Raw genomic sequence first — 16299 nt, forward strand, 5'->3', positions numbered from 1 at the left:
AAAATATAGATAGATGGAAGAAGAGAGAACTGGAGATGTCCCAACAGAAACCAAACTCAATACGTAAGAAACAGAATTATTTTTCTTAACAATTGCTTTAAGCAAATTTGGATAATTACTAAAGAAATAAAATAAAAAATTATATATAGCTGTAACATTTTCATCTGATCTCTCCAGACACTGTCTCTAAATGGAAAAGGTAATGAAGTTGGTAAAGTTCTACAAGCTCAAGTAAGAGTTCAGTGTCTTGTCTACTGATATGTTACTACTGTTTGTTTTTTTCCTAATCTGATTGTCACCTGATTGTCAGTGATTGTATAAGTGGTTCTTAATGTGTCCTTAGGACACATTAGTTACTGACTACCTTGTCATGTGGCCACATGTGACCCAGGCCACTTCTGTGTGTGGTTTGGCCAGATCCAACCACATCTCGGGACACATTGAAGTTTTCAGGCCTACATTTAAAACTGTCCATGCTAGTACCAGCCTGGAACAGAGCCAATGGTGTTATAAATAAATTTCTACAATTATGTAATTTGCAATGTTTTGTAAGGTAACTCTGACAACCACCAAATTCTTCTGCTTTCCTTTTTGTCATACACAGATCTGGGACTTGTGAGTCATCCATGAGGGATGACACAGAGTAAGTTAGCCCTCTCCACATGTTGCTGATCTGATAGAATTTGTAAATTCTGGTTAACAATATTCCCTTACTGACTTTTGCAGAATTGAGACCTCCTTGCTTCAGATGGAGAAAAAACACAGCATTGTGACAAGATGGAGAGAATCAGATTCGAGCTTCCACCGTACTCTTAGAGATGTTGATCAGGACCTCAGAAGCCACCTGATCTGCAGAGCTAGAACTGAATCCAGAGAGAGAGAGCAGTACTCCTTCAACTGAAAAGAACATATCCAGGTAAGTGGTGTGGAGAAGTTGCTCAGTTTCATCAGTTTTCATAAATGTAAACACCATTAAAGAGAGACTATGTTTAACACTTCTGTTTACAACCTACAACTTTTTTTTTTTTTTTGCCAAAGATTGTGGCCAATTTATTTCTGTTAGAAGCTCTAAAGGCCCCAAGTTAAGAATGCTTTAAAAAAATACCTGGATCCAGGTGGTGATCTGGTTTCCTGAAAATTTAATCAAACTCTGTTCAAAACCTTTTGAATTATGCCGCTAACAGTCATACACACAAACCAATGCTGCTGAATACGTGTAATAATAATGGGGTGGCGGTGGCTCAGGTGGTAGAGCAGGTTGTCAAGTGACTGGAAGGTTGGTGATTAGAATCTGACTCCCCCAGCCATCTGTCTGTTGTGTCCTTTGTTACATTACATTACAACACTTTGACAACACACCTTACCCTCCTTGCCTCCAGTATGCCCCAGGATGAATAATAGATCCATTATAAGCACTTTGAGTGCCATCAGCACTAAAGCTCATAAATCAAATTTATTATTATAATAAATAGAAAAAAAAAAAAAAAAAAACTTTCTTTGCATGTCTGTTTTCTGACTTTGCTTCAGATGGTCAAGGCCAACTCCAACAAAAGACTGAAATGTGCAATAAAAGAATACAACATATAATGGCCACCGCAGAGGAGCATCTTCCCTGCAACAATCCATTTTGATGAAGCATGTGATTCCTCTTGGCCTGTCTACTTCTGTCTTCATGATGCTGTGAGTATAGTTACTTAATCATAAACCACCCAGGAACCATATTCCATATAGAAAATACATTATTTTAGGGACCACTTGCTAATATGGCATAGCTCTTTGGGTTTTAAAGTTGTGGTTGTTGTTGTCTTGCCCTTTCTAGACTGAAGAAGATGAAGTTCCAAGGAGTCTGAAAAGACGAGGGATTGATGCCTTGCATATGAAGACACGGACAGCTGAGGAAAAACTCATGGTTTACCAGGAAATGAGAAATGTAACAGACCACCTCCATCAGCAGCACACCTATCTGTGCTCTGCCATCAGTGACACAGAGCAGCCTGATGCAAAAGCTGCTCTCATCCAACGTCTCAGACAGCTGGAAAGAAAGCTACATGAAACCACAGTGAAGTTTAATCAGCATGTACCACAAACTGTTCCCACATCTTGTCATTACATCATCACAGACAACTCCTGCCTGCCTCAGGACCTCCAGACATGAAGTGCACAGACACTGGTGTACAATGACGATTTTGGTGATTATGATGAGGGTGATGGTGATGATAGTAACTAGGCAGAGTGTGGTTTCCTTTCTTTTATTCCTGCTTTTTCGATTACAATAATATTCAATATGCTTATCTAAATCTAAATGTCAGATATAACTGATCTTCTATTACTGTTAAGTTTGATATTGTAATGGCAATAAAAGTCTATGCTGGTGGACCCATAAACTGTCCTGTCACTCTTTGAACAGCCTTTTAGCATTTTTTGTTTTATGAATAACATAATAGATATTGTTGTATCCATGCATCATGTTTATGTGTTATACATATTAGTTTATTTACAGGTGTAACAAAGTACTTGGCCTTTATGTTTATTTGTGTAAGTGAAGTTTACTGCAACAGATAAATAAGAACAGTACATACAGCTTAGGCAGGTAGATAGGTAGATTTTTTTACTTTATCTTCTTCCGATTGGATGCTCTCCGTTGATGTCATGCAAAAGCCGTAATTTACTAAGTGTTTTTGTCCATAATACCTTAAAAATCCCACATTTTTACTATTTCTCATCACGAATACTTTAGGTATTGAGTAATAGTTCGGCTGTCCAATGTGGTAGAAATACAAAGTGAGCATTTGTCTTTACGAACCTATCTTTAATTAAAAAACGGAAAGAACCACTAGCTCGCACCCACGTTTATAAAATATAAACAAAAATATCTAAGATAAACGATGATCTTTACACTTTTACTAAAATAAATCACTTTTAAGTAGTGCAATAACTAGTTTGGCTTTATTAGTTATATGATTTACGTAACATATATAGCTTTATACAACCCTAATTTCAAGCTCGTTTTGAAAACCGAAAAACCTACAATCATGGCGCTGATTTATTTTCAGGGTCATGGTGCTGCTATGGGGAACTGTAGTTTTTACATAAATAGGAACTTTTACATGAAAATCAATTTAGTAAATGTGTAATTAACAAGATACTGGGGGTGTTAAAGAGACAGTGAACTTAACTGTGGATTAAATAATAACAATCTAATTGTTAAATTAGAGTAAATGTATTTCTTCCATATTTGACAGCACCTTCACTTGGTGGGTGTAACACATGAGTTATTACATGACAGCTCAGGTCAGGAGCTCTCTATAAAAATTACTCTCATGTCTTTAGCCCCTTTTTTTGTTAAAACATAAACCTTCAAATATGCACTGAGGTTAAGGTTCAAAGGTCAGTTTATTCAAAGGAGTCATGTAGAGTGTTGTAGTGGAATTTTTATTTATCAAAGGTCACAGACGAGGTGAGAATCAAACAAAGTATTTTTATTAAGAGCTGATCAGCAATGAGATTCCCACAGTCAAAGAAGTTTTGGCTGCGCGAGTCTGAACAGATGCATTTGGGTTTGGTTTAAATAGACGAGCATGAGCTGATCACATCAAGATAAATCATTAGTCCTCTGTTTCAAAGGAATGTTGTCAGAAGATTTGAAGGGGAAGTAAATGGAGCTCACTCAGTTCTTATCTGGGTAGAAGTCATCCTCCTTCCTTAGTAAATCACAAGACAAGGTTTTTGTAACAATACAAAGTGCAGACATGTGTATAAACTTTTCCATTACAATCCACCCCTTTGATTAAAATGCAACATATTAATCACACATAAAGAGAAAATTTACTCAAAGATCTCCAAATCACCATCATCATAGTATAGAGAGATATCCGTTGGAGCATAATGATGAACATGGAAATTGAACGTTTGTTAAGCATACATTTGATCAGAGGAAGAACACAGCAAAAAACAACCAGAACACAAAGGAGAAATATAGCTAGGAGAGTAGCAACTCTGGTCAGAACAAAAACCCAGGAACCACTAGTAAGCCAGTCCCAGAAATCCCACCCCTTAGAGGGCAAATTAGCATTGTTGCAGCCGTGCAGAGTGTCCCAGAGATCAGTAAGGGCATCATGGATCACAGACAAGTTAGCAGATGTATCAGGGACAAAGGTACAACACTGATCTCCAATCAGAGCACAAGTGCCACCTTGTGTAGCTAATAAAAAATCAAGAGCCATCCTGTTTTATAGAGACATTCATTCTCAAGGCCTGAACTTTCTTTTGCAGCAAACTAAAACCAAAAATTTTCCATTACAGTGTTCATCCAGACATATATTCTCCAGAGGAAGACTTTTCCAGTGATGTATTTGGTTTAGTTTTTTAATTTTACTGACACAGCCTTAGTTAGAGAGAGCACTTGTAAGACCCAATATTTAAAATTAAGTTTTTTGTTTGTTTTTCCTTCAATATTTTGCGATGATTTTGTGTATGTTCCAAAATGAGTCATCTTTAGACTTATAATATTATTCTCAGCCCAGGACATAAGTTTAAAAGGTGCCTATACGGACTGCCCTGTGTTTGAATAAATAGATGGATGAGGAAATGGGCAGAGCTCGGTGGTTTTTAAATTTTCTCTTGACCTCGTAGGCTATTGCGTATTTTTACGCATTAGTGAGTCTCTGTTGGATTATCGATTTATTCTTTATTATTAGACTACACCGACTTTGTACCCATATTGGGATGGAAGAAATGTATAGCTGCTGACTAAGGTGGTTTGTATTTTTTATTTATTTTTTTTTAAACTTGCGTCTAATAGATAACAGGCTTAGCCCACTGCATCGTTTACCAAGCAACACCGTCAGCACCGTTTTGCCACATAAGCGGGGTTCACTGAAAGACCGGTATAGCCCCATGCTCATCATTATAGTAAAAGTACAGGGCAAACGCGTGAGCACACACACACACACACGTGCAGTGTGTATCTGCACTGTCCTTGTAAGTTAATTTATCTAAATTTCAAGTTGCCAAAATGTTAGAAGTGCTACACTGAATGACATTATAAATTGTTAATAAGTAAAAAAAAAGAAATAAAATTGGTGTGGTTTTTATTCTTGTGAGGTCATGTTATTCATCCTCTGTTCCTGAAAATATACATAAGAAAACTTGTAGTGACTTACACAGTCGCTGGTGAGGCAGAGGATGGGTTAGCTCTTTTTGTATGACACGCCGTCGATGTCCTTAAAAACGCACATAGATCTGATGCATTTCTCCCATTATTAAACGTCATTCATGTGACCATAGGTGAGGGTGGGAACGTAGATCGACCGGTTAATCGAGAGCTTTGCTTCCAACGACAACCAAATAAATGAAATAATCCACCATGTGATAATTACTCCAAAACACTTTGTATGGCTCATACAAACTTCATACGGTGGTCCGCCAGCAATTAGAAATGGAACGCAGCCCAATGACGGTGGACTGCTCAATCCAGGATTGGAACCTGCCATGCACGTAGCAGCGTCTATAACAACCACGACAGCAACGATCTAGTGAAACCTTAAATCTTTCTAAATAAAAACACTCCATAAAAGGCTAAAAGGCACAATTTTAGCTTTCCCATTTAATGATCTCATTGGGGATGGGAAGTAGCTTTAGTAAATAAATATAAATATATTTTCATACATGTATGTGTTTATATATACACACTTATTTGTGGGTAGTGATGGCTCAAAAGTACATGGACAGGGAGAAAAACCCACAGCTCAGATTACTTTACATTTTAAAATAGCGGACAACATTCTTTGTCTTGTGGACCAGCCTATCCATCTATTTATCCTTCCATGTATATAGATATGTGTGAATAAAAATCTATGTTGTTGATATGATGATTGAAAAGATTTATGTCCTACAGATTTCTCCAAATAAAAATAAATACTGTATAAGTGTGCATCACATGAACTCAAACAACTCTCCAATTCAAGGTGAATCAGGCAGGCTTCTTAATATTTTGAATTTTTAATTCATGTTTACTTTTTCCATGTGCAGTGCAATTATTACAAAAGATCTGCAAAAACATTTTCAATAAAACAAACAAGAAAATATTTCAGGTGTTTCAACACTGGCAATGTAGGCATCTGTTGCTTTTAAAACCACATGTAGCATTCGACCACAAATGACACACTATACAGTGCAACCATGAACGCCACTTTTTGGTAGAATTTTTCCTCTTGTCATCAAAATGGATGGGGCAGACACAGCAAAGAAAAAAAGTATGTTGTTTTATGTCAATTAATCATATTATACATTTAAAACAAGGTCTTAAAAGCAGCTATTTCTGTTACGTGTCAGCTCCACTAAAAGCTTCCAGGCTCAGTGGGTTTGAGTTGACCTGATATGGTGGGTGACTACTACACAAGTCATCTCTTTTAAGTGACAACACGAAAAAATGTACCAACAAGCCTAATGTTATATACGTTCAACTGAAACATTTTCATACAAAAGACCCTGGTCAGGACAAGTTTTTTTGCAAGAGCAATTATTAAAGCACAAGTAATCAAAACTGGGTACTCCGGCTTCCTCCTACCGTCCAAAGACATGCATGTTAGGTTAATTGGTGACTCTAAATTCTCCCTAGGAGTGACTGTGTGTGTGAATGGTTGTTTGTCCCTATCTATGTTGGCCCGGCAATGGACTGGCGACCTGTCCAGGGTGTACCCTGCCTCTCACCTGCTAATGCTGGGATAGGCTCCATCTTACCCGCGACCCGTATGGACTAAACGGTTCAGAGAATGAATGAATAATCAAAACTGCTAAATGCACCAGTTTTAACATTTCACGGGATTATAGCAAATCCCAATACCTGTCAACTTGTACTGACTGGAAATTTAATGACAGTAGGTTATTGATTTATTATGTATTTATTACTAATTGTGAAGACATTATTCACCATATGAAGTTATATAATCAGGTAGTTTTTCCTAAGGCATATACACAGTTATGTATTTACTTAGAGAACAATTCTTTACATTTCCCATTAATCTTTGTTTTGTTTTGTTTACAGTGCTGAACTTTCTGTCTGAAACTAAATTTCTTTATGTGTTACTGCCAGTCCAAGCCGGATGTTCCTTTGAAAGGCATCATTAACGTCAGTGAGATGTTCAGGTTGCCAGGATAATGTATATTTTGCTGTGAATGACTACAGTTTAGATACATACTGTCATCTGCAGTCATCATGATGAGAACACTAGTGGCTGAAGACGTTTCTGGGGGCCCCTCTGCTATCTGCTGTGCACCTACAATACAATACTTATAGATAAGCTTGATTTCAAACAAAAAGAAATACTGAGTTGTAGCAATGGACATTCAAAAAATCAATAACAAAACTAATTACCATTTCCACACATGGGTTCCAGTAACTCTTCCACTGACTGGCATCCTTCCTCTGTAGGGATGTTGTCTGCCCTGGCTTCTGATTTGAAGAAGTTATACCATGACATAGAAGGGTATGATTGGGTCATAACATTTGCATTATACAGCAATGTGAAATTGTGGCCAAATGTGAATTACGCTGAGGTTAAATGACCTAAGGAACATATACATATATTGTAAGGGGATATTTACTATAAAATTTAAGAAGTACTTACTCAAAAATAATGTTGCATACCTTCCGGGTCCATGTCCTCAAGATTACCCTCTGACATCTCAGTTGGGCTACATTGTGCTGTATCTGCTTTACATGTTTAGGCAGAAAAGGCACACTTAATGTATGAAGTACAGGCAAAACAAGTAATTGCTGAAGAAGGAAAAAAAAAAACAGAGAGTATCATAGAGGAATATGTCACAAGAATGAAGGGCATAGATGTATTCATTTCATAGTTTGTAGAAATGTAAAGCATTGTAAAGGGCAATCACAGTCCCCGAAATCATATTCAACTATGCAAATATTATCTGAAGGGGTGCCTTAAAAATGGTGTTCCACTATAATTATGGAAACATTTGATTACTCAAGTTATGTAGAACAAAAATCTGTTCTGGAAGTTTATGATGGCACTGCGTAATATTATAATATCATTGTTACTTCATTTTTTCCTAACGAGTAAAGATCAAAATGGCTAATACAAACACAACTGGGGAAACACAATAGCCAACTTTGATAGGACTTACTTATTTCAAATGAAATCTGCTCTGCATCTTTTAAAATGGCCTCTAATTGATTCCTTCCATAAAAGGAGGGTTTCCTTAGACTCCTTTGGCAGTCCAGCTACATTTAAAGTCAGGCCTTGGTTTAACAAGGACTGGTAGGGGAGCCTTCCAGAACCTCCAGCCTCCTCTGAAAGACACTAATACACACAGAAACACGATAAACATGTCCTTTTATGAAGGTAACATCTTACGATTGATGGATGTTTTAAATCAAGGATCACCAAATCCACAGTGTCCAGCAATTTCAGAACTTCATAGGCTGTTGGGTCCATTTAATTTCAGTCAGGTGTGTTGAAGCAGGGAAACACTGAAAACCTGCTGAACGCTGGCCTAAGAGGTCCGGATTTGGTGATCCCTGCTTTACATAAATAATTTAACAAGTTACTTATAATGTCAAAGTTTATCAAGTTTATCAAGACATGTCTGAACTGTTACAAAATATTTGTACTATATCTTTGATTGAAGAGATCCTGCACTTTCTTAACCAGCTCGTTGACTTGACCCTTGGTACTGTGGGTGGTGTAAGAAGAACTGGCTGCAAAAGTAACAAACCAAAAAGTTTATTTAATAGATTCATATTATGCATCTTTGCACTATTACAAGCCAATAGTGTAGCTTTTCATAAAACTAATATCACCTTCGAAGTGCAGTGCAGAGTTGTTTGCTGTGTCTGTGGAGTCGAGAAAGTCACTGGCCTCTTTGCTGCTGACTTCACAGACCTCTAGGCCAGACTTTTGTTGGTCAAATAATAAAATGGCCGTCTCTACACCCAAACCCTCAAGTTTGGACACCTTTACCATATTAAGGGAAAAAAAAAGACCAAAATTTAAAAATCAAACATACATACCAACAGTCCAACATACACTAAAGAAACATTTCATTACAAGGTTTGGCAGTCTATATAAAAACTTACTGGGTGAAAACAGCGTGAGAACCTCAGACACCATGCTGAGGGAAATTACGTTAATTACGCATTAGAGTCCGAATGATGTGCTGAAGAATTTTGTGAAATGTAATCAGTGTGAATGTTGAATCAAACAATCAAACTATAAACACAAACAGTCATTGTGTTATGCTTACATCAAAATTATGGTTAATAATCTTTAAATCTAATACTACAGTGATGCTATTTATCAAATCACATTAAGCTCCCTTCTTTCCATACCTCTAACTTCAGCTGTTTCAGGGACTTTTTTATTTTGAGCTCCCTCATTTCAATGCTAAGGTCTTGCCCTTGTGCCCTCAGCACTGCTGCTTCTTGCTTATATTTGTCTTTCTCTTTCTCCTCTAGTGTGGACCACCTGCCTTTTATATCCTTTATAGTGCCTGAGAAAAAACAGAAAGGACAGTAAGCGTCAAATCAAATCAAATTTTATTTATAGAGCACTTTTCATGCATAAAGCAACACACAGTGGATCTGGCAAGCCGTAGGGAATCAGTAACTGACAGGAGAGCAGTTTCAGTAGCGTGACCTTGCCTATAGCCAGATTGATATGGATCAAACAGGTTGTTGTCTTGGAGGAACTGTGAGACCTGACTGAAGACGGCACGCTCTAGTAATTTAGACATGAATGGAAACAGTGAGACCGGCCGGTAGTTTCCAACCTGGGCTGGGTTGAGTGTGGGTTTCTTCAGCCAGCTTGCTTGAAGGCAGAGGGAAAGACATCAGAGTTAAGAGAGGAGTTAATAATTTGGGTTACTACAGTTTTGACTGTAGGTGAAATGCTCTGCAGGATGTCAGAGGGAACAGGATCAAGAGGACAGGTTGTGGGTTTTGAGCTGACTAGAAGTTTAGAGACTTGGTCCTCATTTAGAGAGCGCAAGGAGCAGAGTGAGTTGGTCAGGCTCAGTGAATTGGTTACCGATGGTAGCGACCTTTTCAGTGAAGTAGGAAGCAAACATTTCTGAAGTCAGCACAGTGGGAGGCTGAGCAGGTGGTGGAGATAGAAGAGAGTTAAACACCATGAACAGTTGTCGTGTGTTGGGAGCATTGCGGATCTTGTTCTGATAAAAGGCTATCTTGGCCGCCTTTAGGCTGGATGTGAAAGTTTCAAGTTTTTACTGGTACATAGACAAGTCAGTGTGCTCTTTTGATTTGCGCCACTTTCTTTCTGCAGCCCTGAGTCCGGCTCTGTGCTCCCTCAGAACCTCTGTGAGCCATGGACTGGGAGAGTTTTGTCTGTCTGGTTTTGACACCAGAGGACAGAGTTTGTCCAGAGAGGAGGCGAGAGAGGAGCAGAGTGTTTCTGTAGTCTCATTAACAGACAGTAAGGAGAAGTCTGAGTGGGAAGGGAGGGTATAGTAAACCTCATCAGACAGCTGTGTAGGTCTGAGGGATATCAAGTTTCTGCGGTAGGACACCATTTTTGGAGCCGCATGATTGACATGAGGAAGGAAGACAGAGAATTTAACCAGGAAGTGGTCTGAGAGGTGCAGCGGGTTGACGGACAGGTCGGCTGTGGAGCATTTTCTGGTCAGGACCAAGTCAAGAGTATTACCAGCTTTGTGTGTTGGAGGAGTCTGAACCAGTTTGAGATTGAAAGAGTAGATGAGAGCCAGAAAGTCATTTGTCTGTGGTTTGCCAATGTGAATGTTCATGTCTCCCATGACATTTAGTGGTGTGCCCTCATCAGGAATGTCAGAGAGAATCATGTTCATTTCAGAGACAAACTCATCTATACTGCCACCCGGAGGCGGTAAATGACCAGAATGTATGCAGTGATGGGTGTAGAGACCTTTACTGCGTGATACTCAAGAGATGAGCAGTTAGCCATAGGACAGAGAGAAGTAAAGCTCCACTTTTTAGAAATAAGAAAGCCTGTTCCACCTCCTCGTCCAGCTGAGCGAGGTGTTTGGGTAAATTCTGCATTGAGAGAAAGGGCAGCTGGTGTAGCTGTGTTTTCTGGACGGATCCAGGTTTCAGTCAGGGCTAGGACCTGAATGTCAGAGAGATTTATCAATGAACTGATGAATTCTGTTTTGTTCACTGCAGACTGACAGTTCCAGAGACCAAAGGTAACAGAGGGTGTGACTGACGTGCATGCCATTGGAAAGGACAGGTTTTGGGGATTGCAGTGTCTATGGGTGACACGCCTTGGTCTGTACCCATATCTAACAGGGATGGGTTTGAAGCACATTGTGCATTAACATAGTTGTAAGGAGGTTTAAACTTGTGCCCTTGCTCAGTGGACTCGCGCAGGTAGACTTGCAGGTCTTTACCCTATGTGGTCTTAACCCGACGTGGGCTGACACAATGGCTGATGCTTCAGCACACCATGTGTGGTAAAGTACCTGGAGCTGACACAGCTGAGCTCACTTTGCTTGATTGCAACTGGCTGAAACCGCCTCTATCTGCTTTGCCCTGAGCAGTACACAGTGGGTGTGACCTGCGTCACGGCCTCAACTGGTTGTAGAGAGAAGGTGCTAACGACAGAGCCCCACACCAGCAATGTAAATAACCCGAAACCAAGACAGAAACTCAAACAGTAAACTGACCTAACTGACTATACCAACCCTGACTGAAATCAGTGCTTGTTCTGCTGAAGTTAAACAAATTCTCTCTTTTATACGGGATTTTCCTCAAAATCCTCAAAAATGGTTTTGAAGAGTGGGGTGAAATTAAGATAAATCAACTCTGACAGCCTGGAGGAGATGTGGATACCTAGGTAAGTAATATGACTTGTGCAAAAAGGAATGGGTGATGTAAGGGCTGCCACATCCAGGTGTTTAACGGTAGTATGGCCGATTTGTTCCAGTTTATTGAGTAGTCTGAGATATGGGAAAATGAGTTGATGACTTTGATAACCTCTTGTAGTGACAGTTGTGGATTCTGAATAAAAAGTAATATATCATCTGCATAGAGACTGATTTTGTGGTGCATGTTTGAAATGAAATGAAATGAAATGAAAAATACTTTATTAATCCCAAAGGGAAATTCAATTTGGCATCTGGATGCCAGTTGTGAGGGGGTTCTGACGGATAGCTGCTGCTAAAGGTTCAATGAAAATGGTGAATAGAGCGGGGAAGAGTGGGCATCCTTGCCTGGTGCCCCTGTGCAGAGTAGGGCTGCACAATTAATCGGATTTTGATCGTGATCACAATTTTGGTGGCCACAATTAAACGAACCTGATCGTCAGCGATATTTACATTAAAAACGCAGCTCTGCTGCTTCTCTGATCACACACATTCTCAACCTGCAGTCGGCCAACCACCAGGGGGCGAACGCGAGGCCAAAGCTTCATTAAGCTGCCTAAAGAACAAGGGCGTGCACCTTTTACAGTCGGCAGCTAGTTGTACTCAGTGTTGCTAGTTTTCACTCACCTCTAGCGACTTATTTTCAAAAAACGACTAGCGACTAATCTAACGACTTTTTCTGGTGATATTGGAGACTTTTGGAGACTGACGTGAAAGAGCGTATAGTTCACTCTTCAACAAGGGGGGGGGGGTGCTCCGACCCCTCCCCCGTCCAGAAGCACTCAGAAGAGGCTCGGTCCTCACGCAGCAGCTGGACTCAGAGCAGGAGAAGATCTGTTTCATGACCAGGCTGAAAATGAAACGTACATAACTGCTGCTGGCTGGTCCCGCGCTGGCTTACCGTCAGATATTAATGTTTATTAATGAAGAGTGTCGACATTAACAAGTGTTATGACATGTTGCAGACTCCTAATTAAAAAAAACATTACACTTAATAAAATTAAACTTAAAAAACAAAGAAAATATTGACTGAAGAATTAAATTTTTATTCTTTACTGTTCTAAACATTTTTATGTTGTCTTTTCTTCAATGTTTGCCTTTCTCACAACATCCCTCCCACACTAGCATCCATTACTAGTGATGGATGTTCGGCTCTTTTCAGAGAACCGGTTCTTTTGGCTCCCAAACGGCTCTTGATTTAGCATCTTTTGTAGCCCCAAAATTTACATTAACTTCTCAAAAATGAATGGTAAATGTATTTATTGCATTATTTATCATCTATTCTAATTTAAAGTTTACTTTTTCACAAAAAATTGTTGCAAAGTAGTTTGTTTATAATTGGTGCAATAAAAATACATGTTTTTCCAAACACAGTGAATAATCGCGATTAATAATCGTGATTACAATATTGATCAAAATAATCGTGATTATTATTTTGGTCATAATCGTGCAGCCCTAGTGCAGAGTGAAACTTTGTGAAGTTTGACCATTAGTAATGACTGTGGCTGTAGGTGAGGTATATAATGCTTTAATCCAGTTAATAAATGATTCCCCAAATCCAAGTCTATGGAGGGTGCTGATGAGGAATTGCCAGTTTACTCTGTCAAAAGCTTTTTCTGCATCTTAGGTGACTATGGTGGATTTATGGTGATGTGTGGCTGAATAGAGCATTTGATTGAAGAGTCTGCGTGTGTTATTTGATGAGTTTCTTCCTTTAATGAAACCTGTTTGGTCTGGGTGAATTATGGATGGAATGATCTTTTCTAACCTGTGGGAGAGTGCTTTAGTAATGATTTTAATGTCAACACTGAGGAGTGAAATAGGACGGTAGCTTGATGGCAGAGTGGGGTCTTTATTGGGCTTGAGGAGAAGAGATATGGATGCTGCATTCATGTTGGGTGGGAATCTGGAGTTCTGTTGTATCTCGGTTATCATTCTATTAAAGAGTGTAGATAAGATGGACCAGAAGTGTTTATAGAATTCAGCAGGGAAGCCATCAGGTCCTGTTGCCTTATTATTGGACATTTTATTGAGAGCAGAGTGTATTTCTTCATTTGTTAAAGGGGTGTCTAATTTATTTTTTTGTTCTGTGGAAAGTTGGGGTAGATCTAGGCTGGTGAGAAATGATGTAATATGTTCTTCCTGTGGGTTGTTATCTGAGGAGTATAGATTGGTGTAAAATTCCTTAAATATTAGATTTATTTCATCAGGTGAGTTTGTTGGCTTCCCCGCCGAGTTCTTAATGGAAGAGATGGTTGATTTTTCCTTTTGTATTTTGATTTGACTTGCAAGGTATTTACTAGATTTGTTGTTGTGGTTGAAATTTTCTTGACGGAGTCTGCTGATTAAAAAGTTTGTTTTCTTATTCATAATTTCATTTAAGTTTAGTTTAAGTTGTCTAAGCTTCTTTTCATTTTCTTCTAATGGATTAGTTGCATTGGTGATTTTGAGCTGTTTGATTTTTTGATGTAATTTAGATTCTTGTTGGTTCTCTTTCTTTTTCTTATCGGCAGAAAATGATATTATTATTCCTCTTAATACAGCTTTCCCTGTTTACCATAAAATTGTTGGTGACTCTCTTTTGATTAGTGTTTCAAATTCTGGGTCCTTCAAAAGAGATGTATTAAAGCGCCATCTGGTGATTGGTTTGTGTGGTCTTGGATGATTCCATGTTAGTGATACTGGGGCATGGTCACTGATGATAATTGGGTGGATTCGGTGATCAGAAATATCTGAGATGATTGTGTTACTAGTGAGGAAAAAATCAATATGTGAATATGAATGATGGACTGGTGAAAAAAAAAGAAAATTCCCTTGGATATTGCAGGCGCCAACCATCGCCAAGCCCAAAATCTGTCGTGTATTTAATGATTGTTTCTGTAGATTGCCAAGTCTGTCTATTGCCGGGTGTGTTAGATCTGTCTAATGATGAGTCTAATACTGTATTAAAATCACCACCTATTATTATTGGAGAGTTGGAAAAGTTTGATATGGATGAAATGAAGTTATGTAAGAAAGACGGATCATCTGTGTTTGGGCCATATAAATTACCAATTGTCAGAGGGTTATTGTTGATTGTTATGTTAATGATAACGAAGCTTCCTTCTGGATCTGTGATTGTGGCGTTATGGATGAATGATATTGACTTACTGATTAAAATGCAAACTCCTCTTTGTTTCTTATTGTAATGAGCTGAAAATGAGTGGGTAAACTGGGAAGATTTTAACTTAATGTTGTCTGATTCTGAAAGGTGTGTTTCTTGGAGTAAACAAATATCTGACTGAAGTGATGTCAGGTGGTTGAATAGTTTATTTTTACGAGAGGGAAACAGGACGGGCCTCGTATAACCAAGGAGTGATGTCCTTGCTACGAAATAACCGTCCATTGATATAAAGTTTGTCCACTGCCATGACTGCCTTCTTTCCTTCTGAGATCATTTGTTTACGGATTTGGAAGAGTTGTTTTCGTCTGACCTTGATTTCCTTTGGGTATTGATCGTTTAGTCCGTAGTCCGTTCCCTTTAGCTGTTTTCCTTGACGTTTGATAGTGTTCGAATTTAACGACAATCGGGCGGGGTCGCTTGTTATTGCCATTTTTCTGTCCTAATCGATGAACACGATTAAATATGATGTTGTTTACGGTGTCTGTGGATAGTTTGAGTTGGTGTTTAATGAAGTCCTTTACCGTTTTCTCTGGGTCATCTGAGTTGTGTTCAGGGATACCGGAAAAGACGAGATTGTCTCTCATACTGCGTGATTGTAAATCCAGGATGGTTTCTTTCATGATTTTTTTATCGGCGGTGACGGAGGTAAGCTGGTTAGTGATAGTTTTGACGTCGTTATGCAGAGTTTTGTTTTCTTTGGTGAGAAATTCAATCTGTTCGTGGCTGAACTCCAGGCTTTGGCGTAGCGATTGAAATTCCTTATGCAAGATTTCCACAAGTGCAATTCTGGCATCGAGTCCAGTGAGTTTTTGATTAATGGAGATCAGGATATCGCTTACCTCTGAATGGCAGAGTAGGTTCGGAGATGAGGGTGAAGATGTACCTGTGCTTGGTAGAGAGCCTGAACGGGGTCTTCTGTAGTCTGGAGATCTGGATTTACCGGGTTTTGGGGTGCTCATTGTGCATTATCTGGTGAAGAAGTGATCAATATAGTCCTCTTAAGTGGTCCAGGTCAGAAAAATCGGTGAGTTGTCACACACGGAGAAAAAATTGAGGTTTGTAGGGGAAAGTATTAAATCCACAGGAAAAAAAAAAAGTTGTATCTAGCAGCAGGACGCCGCCATCTTGGATTGCGCACCGTCACGTGAGTGTTGTGTTCAGGGTGACATCGGTCCTCCTCCGACCCTCCCACTATCCATTTAGGTAGAATAGCAACAGTCAAAATGACAATCCTCCCTAAAATCAACTACCTCTTC

The 16299-nt window shown here is 39.0% G+C and overlaps 1 long non-coding RNA gene and 1 pseudogene across 1 annotated transcript; one reads left to right on the forward strand and one right to left on the reverse strand.

The window, feature by feature from the left end:
• LOC121639389 lies at nucleotides 1-1538 on the forward strand. Its single transcript, XR_006010148.1, has 5 exons — nucleotides 1-63; nucleotides 178-231; nucleotides 605-643; nucleotides 727-916; nucleotides 1528-1538. It is a non-coding gene; the product is annotated as an uncharacterized LOC121639389 (long non-coding RNA).
• A 5509-nt stretch (nucleotides 1539-7047) lies between these two features.
• LOC121639342 lies at nucleotides 7048-16002 on the reverse strand (annotated as a pseudogene).
• Between the last annotated feature and the right edge of the window lie 297 nt (nucleotides 16003-16299).

Source organism: Melanotaenia boesemani, chromosome 5 (assembly GCF_017639745.1).
Source record: "Melanotaenia boesemani isolate fMelBoe1 chromosome 5, fMelBoe1.pri, whole genome shotgun sequence".
NCBI lineage: Eukaryota > Metazoa > Chordata > Actinopteri > Atheriniformes > Melanotaeniidae > Melanotaenia > Melanotaenia boesemani.